This window comes from Phyllostomus discolor, chromosome 6 (assembly GCF_004126475.2).
Source record: "Phyllostomus discolor isolate MPI-MPIP mPhyDis1 chromosome 6, mPhyDis1.pri.v3, whole genome shotgun sequence".
Taxonomy (NCBI): Eukaryota; Metazoa; Chordata; class Mammalia; order Chiroptera; family Phyllostomidae; genus Phyllostomus; species Phyllostomus discolor.
The window spans coordinates 54,149,449-54,175,202 of NC_040908.2; the positions used below are offsets into that span (position 1 = coordinate 54,149,449).

General features: G+C 36.3%; 1 protein-coding gene, 1 non-coding gene and 1 pseudogene across 3 annotated transcripts in view; 1 reads left to right on the forward strand and 2 right to left on the reverse strand.

Annotated features, from left to right (window-relative positions):
* Window positions 1-25,754, reverse strand: part of LRRTM4 (leucine rich repeat transmembrane neuronal 4) — a 751,239-nt gene that overhangs the window by 511,012 nt on the left and 214,473 nt on the right. The window lies entirely within an intron of this gene.
* Window positions 4,445-5,743, reverse strand: LOC114500951 (annotated as a pseudogene).
* On the forward strand, window positions 16,913-17,015 carry LOC114501123. The gene has a single exon (XR_003684888.1). It is a non-coding gene; the product is annotated as a U6 spliceosomal RNA (small nuclear RNA).

Sequence of the window (25,754 nt, forward strand, 5' to 3'; positions counted from 1 at the left end):
TATTTAAAATCCCTTTTTCTTCTCTGTTATAAAGTGTAATTGCTACAGAGTTATTGGTATATATTTTAAAGTAGATTTAACTGAAGCCATGAAATTTTAGCAGAGAGGGCAGTTATAATTTATATTTCCAAGAAAACAAAGATTTCTATATACTTATTTTGAGAGGGAAGAAGGAAAAGTGATATCTTAGAACGAACATGCCCCCTCTGAGTGCTGGGAGCCTACAGGAGCCTGATTGTGGCTCTGACTCTACACCCACTTGACAGTGCCCTGAAGCCCACACTGCTCTACCCTCCACACTTCTCACCTCAGTGCTGTTCACATGGTAAACACCCAACAACAGTTTGCTACACGAGTGAAAGGCTTTCTCATAAGAATGATTTCCAAGTTCCTGAATCCAAAAGGAAGAAGTACAGAGTTTAGTGGCAAGTGGTTCATCATCTAGGCTACTTTAATGGAAGTATTTTATACATGAAATGGTCGAGAAAAATTTTTTAAAAAGTAGTCAATTGATGTACCTAAAATAATATTCGAGAGTTAGTGTAAATAAAGTCAGACAGAAAAACTAGAGGGAGATAGCTCTTACCTCTCTGGTTTATTACAATGGCCACTGGACAGTGTGTATTAATGCCATATGCCTAGTAATGGTGTTAGTGTAATAACTACCATGTACTGAGCAGCTAGTACATGATCACACATTATATTCAGAAACAGAGGCTTAGAGTGAGTAATTGCTTTGTCCTACATCATGTAGTTAGTGAATATTGTGGCCAGGGTGGAAATGAATGGCTTTTTGATTCCAAGTTTTCTAAGGGTGATACACTAAATTTGGCTAAAACAATGTCCCTTAAGGTCACTTTATAATATTCCAAGGATTACACAGTTTAAATTAACCAGTGCTTTTATTCATTATTGTGGATTAATTCTTCATATTAAGATCATCATGCCATTTACATATATGAAAGGAAGTACCATTTTAATGCACAGCAATCCTTGAGAATATTGGACCATATGAACTCAAGTTGAAAAGATAAAAATAAAACTCAGTTCTTTGAGAGTATTATTTAATTTTTTTAAATTTTTGTGGTGATAAATTGGCTAATAACATCACATAAGTTTCAGGTATAGAACATTATAATTTGGTATTTATATACAATATAGCTGAGCACCAAAAGTCTAGCTTCCATCAATTCCTCTTCAGAGTATTTATCCAAAATATATGAAAATGCTACTTTGAAAACATATATGTATTCAAATAGTTATCACAGCATTATTTACAATAGCCAAGATATGAAAACAACCTAAGTGCCCACTGACAGATGAATGGACAAAGAAGGCATGATTATACATATATATATATACATATCTATATACTATTCAGTCATAAAAAGATGAAATGTTGCCATTTGTGACAGCATGGATGGGTAAGGATATTAATTATTATTTTTAAACTCAAAACTAGTTAATTCAATCTGAATGCAACATCAATTGTTTAGTTTTCTTTTTTGACTTGTGCATGAATTAGGCTATTTTGTTTACCTCTTCTAAAATTTCTTATATTTTTACATTACAAATGCAAACCTTATAAAGTACATAAAATTGGAATTGCAAATGATTTTGAAGTTCTTGAAAGAATTTAAAAATGTGTTACAATTTAGTTTAAATTGTCAAAACATTCAAATACTAATCACATGTATGGCCTTTCCCTGAACTTTATATATTTTAGAGACAGTTTCAATATAAGTAGTAGTTGAAATAATTGAGGGTAAATAATTATTTTTAGTAATTTCTTTCTCAACCTTGCTCTTTGTTTATTAAAACTAATGCCTGAAAACAGTTTCAAAGTTTGTATACATTGTGGTGAATGAAGTGCTTTAGGCACTAGCAGTTTCGGTGTTTAAAATTTGATAGGCCCTGAAAGTCAATGCATACCTTAAAATATTCATTTTCAGTGCTATTGCTGTATTCTTAAAATTACTGCTTTGTTATACTACTAAAAGTTGCCAAGATGGCTTATTGTGTGATGCCTTACATTCAAAATAAAAAAAGGTTTGGTCCTGGCTGGTGGGTATCAGTTGGTTGGAATGTTGTTCTATACATGGAAATGTCACAGGTTAAATTCCTGGCCAGGGCACATACCTAGGTTACAGGTTTGGTCCCTGTTCAGGGTATGTATGGGAGGCAACCAATCAATGTTTCTTTCTCACATTGATGTTTCTCCCCCCTCTGAATTTGTCTCTATTTTTCTTATTAGTTCAGTTTGTTTATTAGATTCCACAAATGAGTGAAATCACATGGTATTTGTCTTTCACTGGCTGGCTTATTTCACTTAGCATAATGCTCTCCATCCATGCTGTTGCAAAGGGTAGGGATTCCTTTTTTCTGCTGCATAGTATTCCACTGTTTGATGTAAATGTACCACAGTTTGTTTTTTTAATCTACTCATGTACTCATGGACACTTTGTCTATTTCCATGCCTTAGTGATTATAGATAGTTCTGCAAGAACATGGGGTGCATATATTCTTTTAAATTAGTTTTAGGATTTCTTCAGATAAAATCCCAGAAGTGGAATTGCTAGGTCATAAGGCCAATCCATTTTTAATTTGTTGAAGTATTTCTATACTACTTTCCACAGTGGCTGCACCACTCTACATGCCCACCAACAGCGCAAGATTGTTTTCCTTTCTCCACATCCTCACGAGCACTTGTTGTTTGTTGATTTATTGATGTTAGCCATTCTGACAGCTGTGAGTTGATATCTCATTGTCATTTTAATTTGCATTTATCTGATGATTAGTGATGTTGAGCATCTTTTCATGTGTCTATTGGCCATCTGTATCTTTAGAGAAGTGTCATTTATTCAGGACTTTTGCCCATTTTTTTCAATTGGATGTTTTGGGGGTTTTTGTTAGGTATTTGATAGAGAAGGCAAAAACATGGGCTAAAGATAGTTCATTCAATGATCACTGTAGGGAAAACTAGACAAAAATGTGCAGAAAGATGAAATGAGACCACCTTCTTATGCCACACACGAGAAAAAATTCAAATTGATCAAAGACTTAAATGTTGGACATGAAACCAAAAAAAAAAATCACAAAAGAAAACATAGGCGGTAATATTTAGACATTGCTCATAGCAATATTTTTTCAGATATATCTCCTCAGGCAAGGGAAACACAAGAAAAAATAAACAGATAGGACTATAGCAGACTAAAAATCTTTTGCACGGCAAAGTAAACCATCAACAAAATAAAAAGATAACCCACTGAATGGAAGAGCATATTCACCAGTACATCTGATAAGAGTTAATATCCAAAATTTGTCAAAATTTCTAAAACACAGAAGTATAATTCAAAAGGAATTTTAATATTTATTGTCTTTGTGATATGTTAACTAACAACAAAAATCAAACTTTGTGCCCTTTTGCACCTTGCGGCCTCTGACAGTTCACTCATCAATGACAGGTGCAGAAACAAGAGCTCACATCAGGATGGTATGCAACCTCCTTATAATAGCTCTACTCCAGTTTACTATGGTTTTAAGATGTTGCTGATTGCCCTTGTGTTGCAAAACCTTAAACTTGATGGTTTCCATTAACTTACACCTGAGGCACTGGGAAAAGATATATCCCAAAATGATATGCAAATGTGATAACACTAGTATTCAAATGACTATTCCACTTTTGCAATTGATAAATCCTTAATGTCTTTCTCTTCCTCTCCTCCCAAAGCAGTTAACCTGAGGCCAATTAGGGATAAATATAATGCAATTTTCTGTGATGTGGTTACCTTTCCAAGCTGAGAAACAACTATATTTGGAGAAGAGTTCAATATATGTGACCCCAATATTCAAATAAAGTTTTTTAAAATTTCTCCATTAGGTTATAAAGTGATGAAGTTTCTAAAAAATTAAATAAAAAAGTTAAATGCCAAGCAGTGAAATGAAATCAATGAAATGAAATCCCTAATGCTCTTAATCATTTTAAAAGTAAATGTAAAAACTGCCTGTCATCTCAAATACTTTTCTAAAATAGAGTCTATGTTGTGCTTACTTATATTTTGGTAGTCTACTTTGGGTTCCAAAATCTTATAGAAGCAAATATAAATTGGTTAGAGACCAACCTGAAATTTGCTCTGAAATATGAATTACTATTTTTTGCTTCTCAGCTCTGCTTCTTATTATTCTATTTATCTATCTAGTATCCCAGATTTTATTTATTAAAATTTATTAGCAAATTAGAAATACTTCTTTGTGTATGATATAGTGTTCATGACATAAGTATTTTTAAAATTTAATAAGTCAATGTTTATATATATACACACATGCCACTTCTGTTATATACACATACACACATACATGATTTTTGCATTTTATTTACTTCTATATTGGTAAACATTAAAAGGAAAGAATCATTATAATGAAACAGTTGATGTTAAATGGCATGCTTCTTTAACTGTTAATGAAATACAATATGAATTCATGTTTAAAAAACCCAGATGATAAATAATAATATTAAATGAACATTGAAAGACACTGTATGCCCTTAATTCATTTTTAGTTCCAGTCCAACAAGAACCATTTCAGTTTATTTAAAGCATTTTATTATAGGATATCAGTGTTCAGGACACTTCAGAGCACCTAATACTTCTAATTAGATTTTTGGTAACTGGTTTTAAAGTGTCTCTTGAGTATTTTTCTTATACTGGCTTTCAGGCAAAAATACTACTTAGTGATTGTTTAAGATATGTTAATTTGATTAAACAGTTTATCCTGAGAAATCAATCCATGGGTAGCTTCTAATGTATTTTTACTGTTGTCTCAGGTAGCTTTAGCAAGGTTGTCTTCTAACTTTTGGTCATGCATTTCTAAACCCAACATGAAACTCCCTTGTCCCAGCTAGGTTTCTCTGACTGTCCTAATTTTCAGAAAAATCAAAGATATAAGCTGTGGTACTATCTGCATTAGTAAGCAAGCTAAAGGAATGAGCTTATTCCCCCAGTATTTATTCCACAAAAGCTCAAGCAATTTATGATCCAAAGAAGACTCAAAATATGAAACATCTAAGACATAATATTGTTTGCACTGTAGCATAGACTTTTATTAAGTGGGAAAGTCTAGCACTCAGAAGGTCCTTCAGTGGGAGGTTTATAGCCCTTTGGGTATGTCCTGAAGGCACCAAAATTCACTTTCCTTGTTAATACTGTTCTTGTTGGGTCAATCTCCACTGCTAAGAATAGCTCCTGGAAGTGCTGATTGAACACTGTGGAGTAGTAACACCCATTCCAGAAAGCCAGCAGCCATAGCCAGGGTGGCAGCTATGATGCCAGCCAAGTGCATTTGCAAGGTGGCCAATTAGGTGTTTTCTATACATGTGGCCATGTGCTCATATGCATCAGCCTGGGCCTTTATTCAGGCGCTTGCCCTCTACAGGCAAAGCAACTGCTGTAATGATCACTGTTTCACCATCCTCTTTTCCCAGCATCAACTTAATCACTTCCAAGTTGCCTCCTGATTTGGTATGCACCAGCATTTTCAGTAGAGTCAATGCTGAGATTGTGCAGTAGTTAAAACAATGGTGATCCTTTGTCCAGGCCTTCACCACCAGGATTTCTTGCTGCTGTTTCTCGTTGCACTTGTAGTCTTCATCAATACTCTGGGCTTTCTGTATGTTGTTGGCCAATTCCAAGGTCATCTATGCCATACCACTCCCAGGTGCCTCCATCACCAGGAACTGGAGAAGCTGTTACCTATACAATCAAGATGCTACTTTAACTCACCAAGTTTCCATGTGTGGGCTTTGGACCCTGGGCACCACAGGTCCAAACTCATGCTAGCCTTTTAAGGTGTCCATGAAACCTCTCAACTCAATTTTAATGATTACTTTGGTTACTGCTATAATCTTCAATAATAGGCTACTACCTCAACTTCTTGATTTTTAATGTTAAACAGTATCAACTTGTTATGGAGCACAGTGGGATTTGGCCATCTGTCACTGAACACAAGCATAAAACAACAGTTAGTGGGAGCCCTCTCGGGCATAGCTCAGTGGATTGAGCATGGGCTGCGAACCAATGTGTTGCAGGTTCAATTCTTAGGCCACATACCTGGGTTGCAGGCCACAAACCCAACAACGGCGCATTGATGTTTCTCTCTCTCTCTCTCTCTCTCTCTCTTTCTCTCTCTTTCTCTCTCTCTCTCTCTCTCTCGGAAAAAGGTCTTTATTAAAACGTTGCACAGTTTGGGAGAGCAGGAAGCTCCCTGACTCCAGGTCAATCTCTTCTGCAAAATACAGGAAGAGCCCAGCTGCCAGTAGAACCAGAGCAGTGTCCAGAAATCCAGCTCCATCCTTATCTGTTCTTCTAGAGCCCAAGGGTTCTGCACAGATGGCTCTCTGGCTTCAGGCCCTCTTCCTGGAGTACGTGCTTGTGGGGCCCGTGCTGCCATCACCTCCCTGCAGCTTCTCATGTTGGGGCTCAGGGCTGCTGCTGACCACTTCAGCGGCTCATGCAGGGGTTCCCTTTGTGCGTCCCAGCACCTGAAGCTGCTGGAGCCCCTAGGGCCAACGAGCAGTCTATCTTTGCATCCGTGTGCTGATCTCAAATGCAGACAGAGTAAGGCATGGTCTGGGACCTTCCATGCAGTGTGGAGCTCCGGTGTCCCATGGGCCACTGCCAGGGCACCTATTCTTGGGGAACAGCACACAGAACTCAGCTTTTTGTGAGCCAGCCCCTGACTAGGCAAGTGAGAGGCCATTGAAGGTCCAAGACTCTGCCCGCCCTTTATTTAAACCTTTGGCCCCAAAATTCCATGCACTCTGGAAGCAAACAGGAGGACTTTCCCTCTGTCCAAACATTCCACTAGCCTGGCACATGCTTCACACGAGAGCCTTCTCCTGCTGCTGTGTTAACCTCCACAGGACAAATGTCACTGTGACCTCTCCAGCCCAGACAAACTCTGTGAAAGTTTCCTCCTGTTGCATCATGCACCATACGGCTGCGCTGCAGCGGCAATGTGACAGTGTCATGCTGGTCTGTTTACCCTTTACCCAAGGACATGGAAATCCATTGCTCCCCGTGCGGAGGTTTCAGTCCTGCCACCTCTGCTGTTTTTTTTCCAACCTCTCCCTTTTCTGGAGACCACAAGCTCTCCACAGTGCCGCCTCAGGGTTCCTCTCCTCTCCCCAGCCATCTCGCCAGATCCGCCTGAAACAAACTTACTAGCACTTTTAATTTGAGGAATTTAGTTCATATTGTCTAACTAACCCCTTCCCTCTTGGGAATTTTATGAATATATATTTCTTTGTTTATCTTGATCATTTTAAGTAACACACATAAACCTCCATCTATTGTTCTGTCATCTTGGGATACTGTCCCTTAATCCACATTATGTGAGAGAGGAAATAAGTGCCATTACATTTCCTGACCTTTCCTCCATCATCCACGCATCAATCACCACAGCGATGTATCTACATTGACAAGGTTTGACACAAAACAGTTGTGTTCTGTTTCAGATAAAACTGTTTTGTTTTATCATTGTCTCTAGCAAATTAGGCTATATTTGGCATTTGGGGTGTTAGGTAAGCACATCTTAAATCTCTGTACAATATATCAACTTTAACAACAACAACAAAATTACCAGAATCAAAAACAAACAAAAACACTAACCATAAATTCAAAACCACAAAAGAATCTCAATTAAAATTCAGAATCTCCTGACATAGATAATCAAATTGCAAAATCAAATAAAAGCATATACAAAAGAAAGGAAAACAAAGCCTAAACATTTCCATTCATTAGCAAGTTCTAAGGAGAATAATGTGAGTTAGAAATGAGGGGGCAGAAATAAAACTGCTTAATGATGATTCTTTGTTCACCATTTCTAATGCAGAGAGGCAGAAGCTGAGTTCATTTCACATAATGCACTTTAAATGACATTAGAATATCAACATATCCTGAAAAAGTACAGGTCTTGCAGGAAGGGCCGAATGACAAATGGCTGAGTCCCTCTTCCTCCCTTTCTTAGGATTTAGAAAATGTGAAAACATGAGAAATAAACCACATAGAGCTTTCGAGCAATTATAATCTAATCCCTGTCTCTGCTTTTTGGCTGAGCAATGACAGGCAGCATGGGCCCGAATTCGGTCACCCCTCCAGTTTCAAAAGAACCATCCAAATGCTAAAACTTTTTAAAAATGCCTGAAATATAACGTGCCGATATAATCATAATAAAACAGCACACCCATTAAAGGCTATCTTGTATGTAACCTCTCTTACAAAATGAGACGCTTTGAGAAAACATTGTGGGTGAAATCCAAAGTCTGCAGAGGCCTTCTGGCTCAGAAGGAGACCTAGACATCCAGGGAGGCTGGGAGAGTTCCTAACTGACAGGAAAGCTGCCCCAGGGCATACTAGTTAATGCACTGGGAGGAAGGCCTGCTGTGGGACCCTTGGCAGTACAGGAATTTTTCTTTTTTTTTCTTTTTTTTAATATGTATTATTTATTGTCTACTTTTCCAAACTTTATTCTTTCTTTTTAAAGATTTTATTTATTTATTTTTAGAGAGGGAAGGGAGGGAGAAAAAGAGAGAGAGAGAGAAACATCAATGTGTGGTTGCTGGGGGCCATGGCCTGAAACCCAGGCATGTACCCTGACTGGGAATCAAACCTGTGACACTTTGGTTCGCAGACCGAGCTCAATCCACTGAGCTACAGCAGCCAGAGCAGGAATTTTTCTTTTAAAGCAATTTTGATTTTATTCTTTATTTTTTCTTACAAAGATTTACCATAAATATCATGGGCATCTGGGAATTACCCACCACAGTGCACTACTAACTTAGCTCAGTCCCCATTCTCCTCTTTAGTCTGATATTTTATTTTATTTTATTTATTTTTTAAATTTTATTTTAATTGTTGTTCAAGTACAATTTTCTATCTTTTACTCCCATCCCAGACCACCTGCCCAGCCCTCCCTCCCTCCCTCCCATTTCCACCCCCCAGTTTTTGTCCATGTGTACTTTATATTTGTTCCTGTAAACCCTTCCCCTTTCCCCCTGAAATTCCCCTGAAATTCCCTCCCCTCTCCCCTCTGGACACTGTCAGCCTGTTCTGTATTTCAGTGTCTTTGGTTATATTTTGCTTGCTTGTTTGTTTTGTTGTTTAGGTTCCTGTTAAAAGTGAGATCATATGGTATTTGTCTTTCACTGCCTGGCTTATTTCACTTAGCATAATGCTTTCTAGTTCCATCCATGCTGTCACAAAGGGTAGGAGCTCCCTCTTTCTTTCTGCTGCATAGAATCCCATTGTGTAAATTATAATAACAAATGATTGAACCTCCATGGAATACCCTATGAGAGCAAAAGGCTTAAATAAGCCATAATATACCCATATCATAGAAACTTATGCCCATATTAAAATAATGGTGTAGGTCAAACATGAGCAACTGTTACCCACAGGTCAATTCTGGCATACTTCCTGCTGTTGTAAATAAAGTTGTATTGCAACACAGCCACTCCTGTTTACCTACCTGGCTCCTTTCAGCTACAGTGTCAAACTTGGATAGTTGTGACAGAGGTCATTTGGCCATCAAAGTCTAAAATATTTATCTTTCCCTTCGCAGAAAAATTTTCTGACTCCTGGTAAAAGCAGAGGTATGTGTACTGATGGGGAGGAACAAAATTACCACCCCAGTATATGCCTTTTGGAAGAATGATTATTTTAAGATGGTTATTTTTAATAAAGACAAGACTCAGGAGGATCCTTTGAACTCCAGCCTAAAGCCTAGAAGAATTTCAGTACAGGATCTGCTCTAAGAAGGGAAATAGCATCACAGATAACTATGTTTAATTTGAACTAGTATGTGATAGAATGGAACCTAACAAGCCTCTTTGATCAAAGTCTTCTCTGTACCCATCCCATTGTTAAAGATGGCTCAGCAAACATTTATTTACCAAACACATGATCCATGTGCATTGCCTTCCTGCCTTTTGAAGTCCCAAATCACTAAGCCCCTTTCTCCTCATGACAAGGTGGTATATAAGCCTCAGCTGCCTGATTTGTCCTGGGGTCCTCTATTCTGTAGCAAAGCATTGTATGTACATACACAATTAAATGTGGTTATTTTCTCCTGTTCATCTGTGCCATGTCAATTTGATTATTCCAGGAGGATTAGGAAAAAAGAGAGGAAGTTTTTCTCTCCTCTCTGTTGGCATAGAAACATTTTTATTAAGTAGTATTAAGTCAAAGAGAAAGTTATAAAACTGTATGTAGGCTTATATTTTTGTTTACCTAAAAATTATATGTGTGTTTGTGTGTGTATATGTATGTATTTGTGACTGTATGGGAAGGATAAACACCATAATATTAGAAATGATTATTTCTATTAGATAGGATTATGAATGGTTTCTATTTTGCCATTATTATTTATTTTAAAAATGTATCCATAAAGAAAATATATTCCTTACATAACAAAAAATACTTTATAATAGAAAATGAGCAAAATCACTGAGGTAGATTTTATCATCAGTTGTACAATCACTCATTCTAACAGCAAAATTTTCAGGAGAGTAAAATGGACCAGCTTTGTGTTTCAATAGTGTGAGGCTTGCCAGCCTCAAAGACTGTGTGGGCCTCATTCTAGTGCAGGGTGGGCTGCAAATTATTTCAAGGTTCTCTGAGTTTGATAGCAGTTGTCTGGAAGGGGGACAACTGCTCATTTTCAGCTGTGGTCTCACAAGCATGGAAAGACTGTTATTTTCATCTGTGCTCTTTCAATTGAACACAGAACATCTGTCACAAAGCTATTGTCTGATGTGGCAGCAAAGGCTTCTCTGGATCTAAGAGCCCAGTAGCTGCTACAGGAAAGGAGATCAGACAACTACATCCAATATATTGATACTTACCTGTACCAGACCACCCTGATTAAATATTTTCACTAACAATAAGCATTGCAGCAACAGATATAACAATGATGACTGCTTATATAATGTATGTGTACATTATCTTTGTATAAATGGTTTGTGTTTACCCAGTCACTGAAATTAAAACTTATTTTTAAAAAAAGAATGTGATAATATATTAGAAATATTTAAATCTCTCCCATAATTCATGTGTTCTCACTTTCAGTATGGCCTTTTATTTTCAGTAGACTGAAAAGTTTTGTTTTCATTAAGTAGAGGTTTGTGAATATTGTCACAAAATATCTCCAAATTATTTGAGGGCACTGAGTATTTTGTTGCAAAATTTGAGTTGAATTCAAATGTACCTGTAAAACAGTGCTCTAGATTAACAAATTAGTGTGTAGGCTAGAAATTTGATGAACTTTAAAACCCTGAGCCATTTTTGAAAAAAAAAAAAAACAGTTATTTTTCTGTCATTTTTGTATGGATTAATATTATTCCATTTCTGCTCATTTTAAAGATTATAAGTGAAATCTGGGCCTCAGAAAGAATTAAGGGGTGGGTGTTGATGTGGAAGTAAACAGAGTATCCAGGAAAAGGGCATAATTTCTGGAGTCAGAAAAATTGAGATTTAATTCTATTTACTAGCTATGGGAAACTTGGCAAGTTTCAAGTCTTCCTTTTGCTCATCGTTAAAATGCAGTGATTGCACCACTACTTGTCTCCTTTATAAGGTTTCTTTTCTTTTTTTTCTTTTTTTTGACAATCACATGGGTAAATACATGAGCTGTGAAGTGGTTAGCACAGCTCATGTCACATATCAAAGGCAGTAAATATTATGTATTAGTTAAATAAATGGTAGCAAATGCAATGCTTATTTGAAGGCCATAGTGGGCCACCAATGTCAAGTAACTAGGAAGACTGAGCATGAATGAAGAAGCACTTAGGAAGGGGAGACACATTTGACTGTAAGCTCAAGGTATAGGCCAGACACTGACTTAAAAAATAGGAATAAAAATAAAGAAAAAATTCTGAAAGAAACAAGACTGTTGTGAATTTCATCCTTGTTAGAAAATGAGGCTGGACTAAAAATCGAACTAAAAATCCTGAGCTGTTAAGAAAAATAAAGTAAATTTTGATTTTCCCTTACCTTTATACTAAAATACAATAAAGCAATGTATGTAGTGGACATTGGACTCTGATTTTTTTCTGTTTATTATTCCACAAATGACTAGAAGGCACAGTACATTATGCTTTTTAGTCATCCCTCAATATGAGAGTGTTGGTGAGTTCCCTTAACCTCCACTGGTAACCCACACCCCCACCCCAGACACTCCAGTTATTGAAACAGCTGATGCTCCTTTTAAAAGTTGTTTGACTTTAATCTATTTTAATAACCACATGTCCCTGTTATTAATATGAATTTCTTCCATTTATCACTCAACAGTGTTTTCTGTTCTGCAAAAATATATAATTCCTCAGAGTTAATTAGATGTCACTTAAGTCTTTCCAATGATGTACAACCTACCTGCTTATTCATGCTGTTGTTCAACTTCTTCTGGACTGTGATTGTGCCAATCAGTAAAAAATGCTTTTATTGAACCCCATTCAGTTACAACAATAAGTTGTCAACACAGTTATATAAATGAAATTTTACACTGCTGACATTTCTAGATAATTTTAGACAAGTACATATAGCTTTAATTATCTACTTTGAATCTCAACTTAAAAATCTTGTTTGAAGCCAAAAATATTTCTCAATTTGCATAGTTTTTTAGATAATATATAAATATCCTTTTATTTATTTCACTCTAGTTTATAACACCTATACTTCCATTATTTCAGCTCTTCATAATTACGTATGTGTTCCTAAAACACATACACACACACGTACAGTTCTATAATGTGATTTAAACCTTAAGTCCTTTTCTGAAATCTTATCTAGTAAATGGTAATCCACAATCTGATAACCCAAGCCTGCTCTGAAAAAAGAAAAATGTAAACAAACACTAACTCAAATAACTCTAAATCCAAAATCAGAATTAAATATGGCCCTTTTAGAATCATACAGTGTTAAGGGAGAATACTGAATAGATGTTGATTGAGTATATAAATGAGTTAGCACTAGCAACTCTTTTTTGATCACAGTTCTGGAAATAAAGAGGAAAGCTCTTAAGAAGAACAATGGTACACACCTAAAAATACATTCAATAAATTTTAAAAGACATACATTTATAGAAAAACTAGGCATCATATTTTTAGGTTCTTTATTTTCTTCCTTCACTGGGAAAATCTAACCCATATCATAGAGATTGATTGTCAGACTGTTTAAATCAAAACCCTCCTTTAATGACAGAACAGCCTCCTGGGAACTATTGCTATGATATCCCTATCTACCTCTTCCCTTCACCTTGGATCCCTGAGCATCATCTCGAATGCTCTTTTGTCCCATGTTCTTCTTCATCTTCTTTATAGACCCAGAACATACCATCTGCTGTTTAACTATTGCTATCTTGATTATCTGTGTGGCATTCTCGCTGCCTAGCTCTCCACTTTGGTTGGTTCCACGTACTGTTGACCAGGTATTCTTCCTGAAACAAATGATGCCAACATATTTCTTTGAATAATAACAATAAATAACCCTAAACTTCAATGATTCCCAAAAGGCTAGCCAGTGACACCCAAATTCCTTAGGAAACTATACTCTACTCAAAATCAAAATATGTTAATGCACTATTACAATACATCCCACTTTGAACAAAATTTTGTTACATTACAACAAAAGTCTATGGCAAAATGAAACAAAACAAAACAAAACAAAACATTGCAGTGGGAAATGCTAGCCTCAATTTTGAATCAAAGTTCATTTTTCATTTCTAAATTGTTGGTAATATAACTTATAATATCCTCTGTAGCTAAAGGAGTAACTTTTGCAGTATTGTCTACATTTCAGATGGTTGTAGGAAATAGATTTCCCCACACAAACACACAGGTTTTAAATCAAGATTATTTATAATATTTAAGGCACCTAGATTTTAATTTATTTAGTTTCCTTGAGTATTCAAATACTGAAAAACAGAGTAATAGAAGGTCTCTATATTATAGTACTTCTCATATTCTATGTATACTTTGTTGGCTTGTTTTCTATTTTGCTGTGCTTTAATATTCAGTGGACAAAGATATATTAATTGTAACAATATTAAATAAATGTTAACATATATAACAATATTAAAAATATAAATCAGACTCAAATATTAACAAAAATAAAAAATAACATTTATTCTATCTAATAGATATAAACATTGTTCAGATCATGGTTTATAGCCTTTTTATAAATTTATCATACAATTGTACCAGTTTTCTAAGAATGAAATCCTAACATATTTGTTGCTTTTCAATCAGCTTTTTCACTTAATATTATATGTTGTATGCTCCACAGGCTTACTAATTAAAAATGATTCTGCAAATCATTTACTAGCTGTGTGACCCTAGGGGAAATCTTAGTACCTCTGTGATTAATTTTCTTATCAGAAATATATAAATTAAAATAGGGCTCTTGAAAAGATTAAATGCAAAGTACCTAGAAAATACAGTATGTTCTATAACATAATGATAATAATGATATGCTACTACTACTATGCAAAAACAAATACTTTTTCTGGAATAGTATACACAATGTATACATTTTTATTATTAGGTTGAAAGAAATCTACAGGAAATACTAGAGGTGCACTTTAATTGTAAAATACTGATAAATATCAGAAATATAGAATGATATGGTAGAGTACACTTATTTCTGAAAAAAATGTTTAAAACACACTTTTAATTGCAAAAAGTTCAAACTAAACATTTATGGACTAGAAGTGTCATAGCAAAATAAGCTCATTTGCATAATATATACATAACTAGTGTAATTAAAGGTTTCCCTCCACTCAGTTGTCATTTTCTATGATGAATATGGAGTGCTAGTGCTATAAAATTTATGAAAATACAAGGTAAAAATATAATTATTTGAAATTATTTGCCATGATTATGACTGACAGAGTTAACATCTTTAATAATGAAATGTGATTGTGAGCGACTAAGAAGGTCTTAAATTTCTCAGTTGATGGGCTTCTTCCTGACTCTCAGCTCCTAACTTCCCTTTTTTTAGACCAAGTTAATACAAAGGGCAATGTAATTGCAAATCTTTTCTCTGCCCAAAGCCCCTTTCCAGTGTCACAAGCAAGCTGCCATTTACAAAGACCTGAGAACTATGTCCTTAAACTGGAACCATCAAGGAAGATACCAACCCGACCTGATAGTTTCTGTGGGATGATGGTAGGAGCCTAGCTTTGATGAGAGACTTACTCCACATTGTAAATAAAATCAGCTTTGTCTTCTCGTCTTGTCCTGCAAGATTTCTTTCTTTTCTTTTCTTTTTTTTTTAAACAAAGGCACATTGGATCTGGATTCTTATGGCTTGTTCTGTAACTTGGGACCAGTTACATGGTTAAACTTCAGTTTTTGACTTATAAAATAGGAATTTCCAATACCTCCCCAACAGGGTAGTTCAAAGGAGATAAGATATGTAAACTGTTTTGAACAAATGGTGCACAGCAAATAATAAAGGTTACAAATAAGATAGTCTAAGGGCTTGAATAGACAATTACAAAAGTAATTTGTAAATCACTACCTGCTTCATGTCCATTGTAATTTCTTTTTCAAAAATGTAAGTTGAAACAGTGGAATGTTAATTTCCAGCAATCATAGTTGTGTAGATTTTTTCAAATGTCTCAACAGATTTGGCAACTGTTGGGCAAAGCAAATATTCTCATGTACCAGGGGAGGAAATAGAAATTGTGATTATCTTTATGGAGGGCAATTTAACATTAAGTATCAAAACTCTTTCAACATTGGTAAATGTTAACCAACACTGATGTTAATAAAGCATTGGATGTAACCTAAGAAGTCAAGTTATAAGAGATAACTTAAATAAATCATATAACTATTCTTTCTCATATTTATATTTATATTTATTTTACCACATTTAAGAACATTTTACATTTGAGAAAAGTTTCATGATAAAATGTGAGGTAAAATAAATTAAAATAATTTGTATATTGTAATGTATACATTCTATATCAAGGATGCTATTTAGTGATCTAGAATATGTAATACAAACATCAACTGTGATTATCATCTTTGCGGTTTTCAGCCTTTTATAAGTAATCACAAAATATGTGAAAATAATTAAAGTAATCAGCTTTGGTATTCATCTTATAGTTAAAAAGCAATATTTTCTTTAGGGCATTATTTTTCTAATAAGTATTACACTATATATTTCTATATTGTTTGGTATCTTCTTTCTAGGCACTCCTTATTGCCTTATTTTAGACTTTTTGATTTTATTCCTATAGTCTCATTAACTTCTTTGTATAGATCTATAGCAAATTATGTTATCTCTCAATTAATATAATATTTCCCACTGTGTAGATATATATATATATATTTAATTGAATTTATTAGGGTAACCTTGGTTAGTAAAATTATAGAGTTCAGAGGTATAATTCTATAATGCATCATCTGTATATTGTATTGTGTGTTCACCACCTAAGGTCAAGTCTCCTTCCCTCAGCATTTATTCCCCCTTTCTCTCTTCTACCTTCTGCATCCCTTATGTCCCTTTGAGAATCACCATATTGTTGTCTGTGATGAGTTTTTTTCTTAATCTCTTCACCTTTTTCACCCAGCCCCCCCAACCCCCTTCACCTTTAACAGCTGTTAGTCTGTTTTCCTTATCTATAGTCTGTTTCTATTTTGCTTATTTGTTTATATTTTTCATTAGATTCCACCTATTAGTGAAATCATATTGTATTTGTCTTCTTCTGACTGGTTTATTTCACTTAACACACTACACTACAGATCTACTCATGCTGTCACAAATGGTAAGATTTCCTTCTTTTTTATAGCCAAGTAGTATTCCATTGTGTAAATGTAACACTGCTTGTTTATTCACTCATTTACTGACTGGCAACTGGGCTTCTGTAGCACATACACTAAAACTGGACCAATAAAAAGGACATCAGCACAGCCTCTGTGCAAGGAAGATAGGCAAATTCCCACTATATGTTATATTTGTGAGACTGTCCTTTGATAGACATTTAGCTGTCAAGCATATTCATAAAATTAGATCATGCTATTTAATGATCCCTCAGAATCAGTAAAACATCAGTTCAGCCAGAACATTTACACTTCTGAGGAGGGGGCTAATGAGAATCTGAAAGGCAATCATTTTTGCTTGACTTTTTTATTAAGTTTTTGACTTATTGGTTTATTTCTGTTTTCTACAAAGATAAAGCTTAAAACCACTGATTACTATTGAATAACAGTCTCTCATCTAACAACTATCAAAATAACTATGTTGGTGATAATATGAATAAAGATAAATATGAAGGATTTTATTTTCTCAGAAGAGAGAAACTAGTGTATTTTTGTTTTACTCTCCAAATCAACATTTTGCTTTCTATTTCTAACACTCAGTTTTAGTTAAATCATATTTATATGGTAAGTTAGTTGGCTCGAATGGCTTATTATTAAACTGTTACATATGACTGATGTGGAGATACACAGGAACTGCAAACGTAACATTTATTGACTTACAAGCACCATGTGAAAATAAACTCAGACTGAAAACTTCCATAGAACTACTGCAGATCACATTACTTTCAGTTGAAAATTAAAATGACACCTGGAAAATATAACTATCCTTTTCAAGGGACAGTACCCAAATCTAATTATCTTCTTACTTAATACCATTTAGGCTTGAAATAGGATAGTTACCTAATTTGGTTTTTTAAAAAGCCAATATCAATTCATTTATGCAGCATGTATACTGTTTTCTTTGATACTGGAATGATAAGTATAATTTAGAAAGGGGTAATTTTTTAGAATAACACTTCTTTCATAGTCTCTCCTTTTTACAAATCCACCCTCTCCTTGACTCAGAAACCAATAAGAGTTCTTGAATATTTTCAACTTTTCCTTATGTTTCCTTCTTCTGTGTCTCATAGGAACAAGGCCAAAAAGTGATTGGGGATTATATAGAAGATTAAACAGGTCTGATTTTGCAGTGAGAAGTCCTCAAATATAAGTATAAACACAACCCGTACCATATTTTGAGCACAATCCACAACAAGCACAACAGCTTATTGGCTTTAAAACTAAGGACACCTACATTTTTTATAGTGACTACAACACATACATTTTAGTTATACTAAAATCAATATTTGTTGTCCCTGGAAGATGTGTGAATCACCCACAAAGGCAAAAATTCATGTACACTTTTAATTCAGGGATTCAGAATTCAGGCCCATCTACTTTACTGACTTTTATGAAAACCATCACAAGTATCCCCTCTAGCATTGCACCCTTAGAAGGACAATTCCTTTCCCATCAATTTAAGGAAGTGTGAAAAACAGCAGGTAGTAATATAGTCCCCTACCTGGTGGAATCTTTCAGGTGAAGATGTCTAGTAGCTCTAGGCTTACCATTTACCCTCCATCACTCCTACTGCACCACTTTCTGAGTTTCCCAGAGGCTCTTCACCCTAGCAACTCTGCCGTCTCATTTCTTTATTAACGTCAGATCAGCTGGGTCTACTCACACTCAGGTCAAAAATGAGAGATCCAATGAGCAACACTCATAGGCTTAAGACATGCTGACAAAGGACAAAAGGAAACAGAAAACAATAATAATAAAAGTAAATGCAGTTTCCTAAATTTTAGCTGGTAGAAAAGAGTTGTAGAATAGTCTCACCAACATTGTTAGTTTCCCGCTAGGTAGATACTGGCTGTGGAAGGAGAATGAAACTTTTCCTGGTTTTGTAAAGGTGTTTAGTCTACACAGTGTGATGAACACAAATGGGTTTTACACAACTGTCCCACAAAAATCAAATTAATATGTTTTCTTTTAAAAGAAAGAAAATGTCTCTTCAAAAAAAATGTGTGAAATTACTATTATATTATTAAACACTTCATACTACCTAGTGTGATTCATTTATTTGAAATCAATTTCTGTCTAAAAGAAATTGAGGTGGCCAACTAGAAAACCATCATATTGTAAAATTAAGTTGATATAAGAGAAATGGAGGTCACGACCAAAAAAGAGGCCAAATAAAACATGCCGAGAACAGTTGCTAATACAATTGTTGCTATTTGAGATCAAGAATCTTACCTTTGCCCTGGCTGGTGTAGCTCAGTGGATTGAGCACGGGTTGGGAACCAAAGTGTCCCAGGTTTGATTCCCAGCCAGGGTACATGCCTGGGTTGCAGGCCATAACCCCCAGCAACCGCACATTGATGTTTCTCTCTCTCTCTCTCTCTCTCTATCTCCCTCCCTTCCCTCTCTAAAAATAAGTAAATAAAATCTTTTAAAAAAAAGAATCTGCCCTGGCTGGCGTAGCTCACTGGATTGAGCGCGGGCTGGGAACCAAAGTGTCCCAGGTTTGATTCCCAGCCAGGGTACATTCCTGGGTTGCAGGCCAGAACCCCCAGCAACCGCACATTGATGTTTCTCTCTCTCTCTCTCTGTATCTCCCTCCCTTCCCTCTCTAAAAATAAATAAATAAAATCTTAAAAAAAAAAGAATCTTACCTTTATTGTAATTTTACCTATATAGGTCATATAAAATTATTGAAATAAAATTATTAAATACTTTATTTAATAATTTACCTATATGGGTTAAATAAAATTATTTAAATATTTTCATATTTAAAAACATTTTATCTATAAAGAACAAGTATACCAAAGCGGCACGAGTAAAAACAATATGTGTGAGTTTATCTGTAATTAAACTTATGTTGGCAGTTAAATTACTACAACTACATACACATATAACACTTAATTAAATCAGTGGGTTACAATACTTACATTAACTTCAGCTTTTTTTGATATTTAATTTTATTATCTGAAAGATGTCTGAGAGAGTATTGGAAGAACTGCATTCAGCTTTGCAAGTACTCATGTAATTAAAAATAAAAATACAGATTTTACTTCATGGCATGGAAAAATATCACCTTGTTTCATTTATGGCTAGTTTTATAAAAGAAAAAAACTCTATGTAAAGGATATTCAAGTAAACTTCTAAAAAAACCTATTACTAAAAGCACCATCTGCTGGTTACTCTAAACTGATACATTTCAATCTGTCAATATAGATCCTTTGATAAAAGAACAGAAAAACACTCCTCTCCTGCATGCCTGCACATATATTCCCAGTCTGCATATTGAAGTTACCCATCTAAAAAGAGAAGGTAGATTTTATTGGTAAAATGTTTTAGTCTATGTGTCTGTGCTTGCTGTGGAAATCAATTTTTCAGTCCGCCTTTTACTGGAAAACTTAGGTATATAAGTGAAAGCATTTTCTCTTCTAAATCTGTCTTACATAACCAAAAGGTAACTGTATTACAGCAAGCACAGAGACCTCCCCCACAAAAGACACTACAAAATCTACATGTAGAGTTTTAATTAGCCCAGCCTGCAGACTGATTCTAGCACAGGGTATGTTCTAAATACATGTTAGCTGAATGAAGAAAGAAAAATAAATAAATTCATCACTATGACTTGGTATGAGATAAGACCAAACTGAGGGGAAAAGCCCTCCCATTTTTGATTCATCAGAGAGATATTTTTAACTATCCCAAAATGATGTGTGAATTTTTCATGAACAAGGAAGGAGTGATGCTTTTTTATTTTTAAAAAAGATTATCACGCAAGGAATAAATTTAGAAATTTTTGAGATTTCAAAAATGTGGCAAGCTATTATACTGGGAAACTTAATGGACTTTTAGTATAAGCATGCAACCTAATGGGTTATGAACACAAGACAAAGAAATCTTCTGTTGCTAAATATCTTTGTTGTAAATTCAACAGAAATCTTCTTTTTCCTTCTCTTGAGAGTACTGAATTAGATTATTTCAAATTAAAATTTAAGATCTGAAATTCTGACCTGTAGGAGGAAAAAAATATTATTTTAATTAATTTCTCCCCATTGTAGATGGAGAAGCTGTTTCAAGGATAACCAAGATATAGTCCAGTCACACAAATGTGGTGTAGGTGGCATTTTAATTTGGGCCCTTTGTTTACAAAACCACTGTTTTTCAAATTTATGAAGATTCTCAATTATACCAGTACATTTCTCCGGGATGTGGAAGGAGGTATATAGGTGAGGGTGAATACATTTTTCCCCTATACAAAGGTAACATCCTCCAAGCTTCACTGTGATGTGACTTTACCACTCCTCTTACTTGATCCAAATTTTCCTTTTAAGTATAATACACTGACATTAAGAACTCTGCATCGGGGTCCTCTAAGCACTTTGCGAATAAACTCTCGTATTTCAATATGTGATTTCACATCACAGTTGTACTAAAAATGACTCTTCTTTGACTAAATGATTGAGGAAATTTAACAATTCATTCATTCAGCAGGTACTTTCTCAAGTGTGGGAACATTTCTGAATCCAATAGGGAGGGGAAAAATGCTTTCATACGAACTCTAGGTGATGATAAAGAGGGTTTAGTGTGGCTTCAGGGGAAAACTGTTTCTGCCAGGAACACTTACCTAGTTCTATAGTAAAAATAACCTTCATAAATCCCAATATCAACAGTGCTCTTCATCACACAGGTGTCAAATTTAGTTTTAAAATGTGAAATATCTAGAGTCTACACACCGTTTTTAAAAATCTATCTGATTTTGGTAAATGTATACCAGAGAAGTCCAAGACTGAGTGTTGGGACTTCGGGATTTGCAGCTACATGCGCGCTCTCTCTCTCTCTCTCTCTCTCTCTCTCTCTCTCTCATGGATTGTTTGACACAATAACCAGTTGTGCAAATAGAAATGTCAGTTTCCTGTATGTACTACATAGGTATTTATGTTAATAACAAAAACAAGAATAATAATTTTTAGTAAAAATGCATTAGCTGTCCACCTGATACCATTTCTCTCAATAGCATTCTAAAGTTCTCTGGGGGAGCCACCATTATTCCATTTTGTTACAGAGGCAATGTTTGGGTGGCCTTGGCTTCTGCAGAGACCTCTGAATATTGAATGCCCCCAACCCCACTCTTCTATTCTTCTCACCCTGGTGAGTGGCAGCCCAGACCTTTCCTCATGTCACAGAGCAATCTCTGTCTCCTCGGCTTCCTGACCAAAGTTATTCCTAACAGAATAAATCCCAGAATTTCCTTCCCCAGTTGGTGACTGGAGGGAAAACACTTTCTCCCAAACAAGGAGGTAAGCACTCTCATCCTAACCTTCAGATTGGGCTGCACTGCAGAAGAACAGAGTTGGAAAAATCCTGAGTCCTGGGGAAACATTGCCTGGAGTTCATCCTACACTGAATTTCTTAGTTGCATGAGCCAAATATTTCCTTTTATTGCTCATGCCAGTGTAATTTAGGCTTTCTGCTACTTGCAAATGAACATGGAATAATTGAAATGTATTGTGTCAAATGCTGCACTTGGAAGCACATACTTTTATTATCTCCATTTCATTGATAAGAAAGCAGATTTGGAGAGGTTAAATGACTTCCTTAAGATCACACATCTAATAAATCATCAGACATACAAATCAAATAGCATAAAGTCCACACTCTTAAACCTTACACTGTGGGTATCCTGGATGAAAGCAAGATTGTTTAGAAAAGTTATTCTGAGTTTGAACACTGGTTTCACCCATATTGGCTATTGGACTTTGAGCAACTTATTTAAACTCAAAGGGTCACAATCTCTTCAATATAAATTTGGGAAAGTGAAAGTATCTAAGTTAAAGATGGACTACAGGAGTTAATAAAGTACTTACAAAAGTACCTATATTAAGTGGTATAATACTAATCACTTAATAATATTAACTCTTATCATAATTGCTAGTGATAATGTTCTTGTGTCTATTGGGGCACACGGAGGGAGACTGCCCCAGGGGCCCAGCCCAGGTCACGGATCAAAGCCCCGGTCAGGCAGCATATGTGGGAAGCACCTGTTAAAGAAATCTAACACACCTGAATCACAATCTGCCGGCTCATTAACCAGCTCTATTTATCCTAGAACAGAGATTTTAAACCAACATACCGTGAGAATTTTTAAAACATGCAATATGTAACTATTTAGTCGGGGTAATGATGCCTTTTCCCTTAGGTTGTCAAATAAAAAAAATACAATACCAACTTAATGATAGCTATCTGGCATGAATGAATGAATGGATTTTTTGTTTATTTTTTGTCAGATCGGCAAAGGTTATAAATTGCTGCACTAGAAAATGGGCCCTCTGGCCTTCTAAGAAAATCCCTGTCCTCCTCACCAATCCTGCCCTGTTTCCATGCAGCCTGTTCCAAGAGTTGTCCTTGCCCCAAATCCCTCAGGAAGAGTGCCCAGTCCATGTATTGCTTTCCCTTAAACAAAGGACACTGACCTTGTTACTAAACAAGAAAGGAAGCAAGGAGAGGGTCCCCCGAAGATGATATTTTTATCTAGAATCAGCTTCGTCTGGGGAAAATTGTTTAGTTGAGAAATACCAACACGCACAATAGCCCTGAAGCATGAAGCAACTTCATGCTTTTAGGGAACTTGAACATCCTCTGGTAGCTAAAGTAGAGTGAGGTAGGGGCACACCATTAGGGAAGTAAATGGAGAGGTTGACACAAAATAGATCCTACCACATATTGGCCATATTACGGATTTGTGAACTTATCCCAAAACTATTAAGTAACACAGTATTGTGGATTAATATTTTTATTTTTTAAAGATTTTATTTATTTTTTTAACAGCAGGAAAGGGAGGGAGAAAGAGAGAAACATCAATGTGTGGTTGCCTCTCATGTGCCCCTCACTGGGGACCTGGCCCACAGCCAAGCTATATGCCCTAACTGGGAATCAAACCAGTGACCTTTTGATTCACAGGCTGGTGCTCAATCCACTGAGCTACACCAGCCAGGTTGGTTAATTTTTGAAAGAAGCCTCTGACTGCTTTGTGAAGGATAGATGGGCAAGTCATACAGGTGAATGTATAAAGAATTATTAGGAGGATATAGTAGTTGTATTGAAAGAGCAAAACTGCTTTAAACAAGGGTGATAGTACAGTGATAGAGGAAAGTAGCTGAAATTGATAATTAAGGTTTTGGAGTAGTCGAGGGAATATCAAACTCATTTTCACAGGGGAGCACATCAGCATGTGCTCCCTTTGCCTTCAAAGGGTCAAATGTAATTTTAGGACTGTATAAATGTAACTACTCCTTAACTAGGGGCAAAGAGCTCGGTGCTGCTGCCAGGTAGAAACAAGGTACCAGGCCAGATAAAACAGGGTGGAGGGCCATATTCAGCCAGAAGGCCTTGTATTTGCCACCTGTGGAGTAGTGGATTTGCTAGGGGAGGAAAGTTTACCCTGGGGGTGAGGCACTTGTCTCTTTAGTTTTACCCATTGCTGGGAACTTGGAGCTTTCCACCCTAGGGACCTTCTGTACTTGGCCCATCGTCCTTACTCCACCCATTTCTACCTGCCTGGACCTTGGAAACCAGACTATAGACAGAGATTTTAACCTTAGCACTGTAATCTACTAGCAGTGGAATCTTGGATGCTAGTGCCATAATGTGTTATCTCTCCAAATTGAAATGAATAAAGAATGATATGAGAGCTGGCTCTCCAAGATGCTGGCCTAAGTGGCCACAGCTCACCTTCTGGCACAACCATATCAAAATTACAATTAAACTAGAGAACAACCATCATGCAGAACCAATAGATATTAAGTTAAGAGGAAGTCCTGCAACAACGGAATTAAAAAAGAAACCACATCCACCCGGTTTGGTAGGAGGGGTGAAGATGAAGAGAAGAAGAGATATGGAACAGGCTGGTGCCATACACGAGTACCAGACAAAATTTGGGAGGAATATCTTGGGAATGAGGGGTCCCAGCACCTCACCATGCACACCAGCCCAGGGTTCCAGTGCCAGAAAGATAGGTCCCCATGGCTTCTGGCTATAAAAACCATGGGAGATTAAGTCAATGGAAGAAACTGCTGGATTCCCAGGCTGTTCCTCTAAAAGGGCTACACCTGGACTTACTCAGACTCACTCCCACTGAACTCCAGCACCAGGGCATCAGCTTGAAAGGCACTGGTAGCATATGGGGAGGAACTGAAGTGTCTGGCACCAGGGCAAGAGATGGGGGAAAGCTTTTTTCAACACAGAACTATTGGCAGAGGACATTGCTCCTCTTCTGAGCCCTCCCTGCAACAGAGTCACAGAGATAGCAGGCAGGGACCATATCTGAGACTCCATCAACCTGACTCACACTGTTTGTCTGATCTGGTGATTTCCCTGGGACTCTATCCCCACCCAACTTACAGCCTACCCAAGCAGTTAACAGTGTTTTTTCCATACAAATGACTTATCTTGGTACATGCTTCTGATCTTCCTAAATCCTCTCAAACAAGCAACAGCTGGCCTCAGTGAGACCCTCTTCCTTGCCAAGTGGCCCCAGGCTTGGCACTAGCAGCAGCTGGCCTTGGTTGATAGCCTACCCTAAATAGGGCACCTCCGAGCCCAGAACAAGAGCAGCCAGCATCTGATCTCTTTATAGCTTATGCCAAGTGGCCTCAGACAGTACTAAGGGTGCACCAGAGCCCTGCTTAAGTAAGCCCTACTCTGTGAACTAGGCCCCTGCACAGCTGCTCCTCCACAGAGGGTGGAGGTTATGGTCACTGGCTAAGTCTCTCCTATTGCCCTACCAACAACAATCAAGGCTTAACTACAAGAGGAGGATAAACTCAGCCTACATGAAGAATGCACCTTGAATACCCAGCTTGGTGATAGGGGAAGCTATGCACTGGAC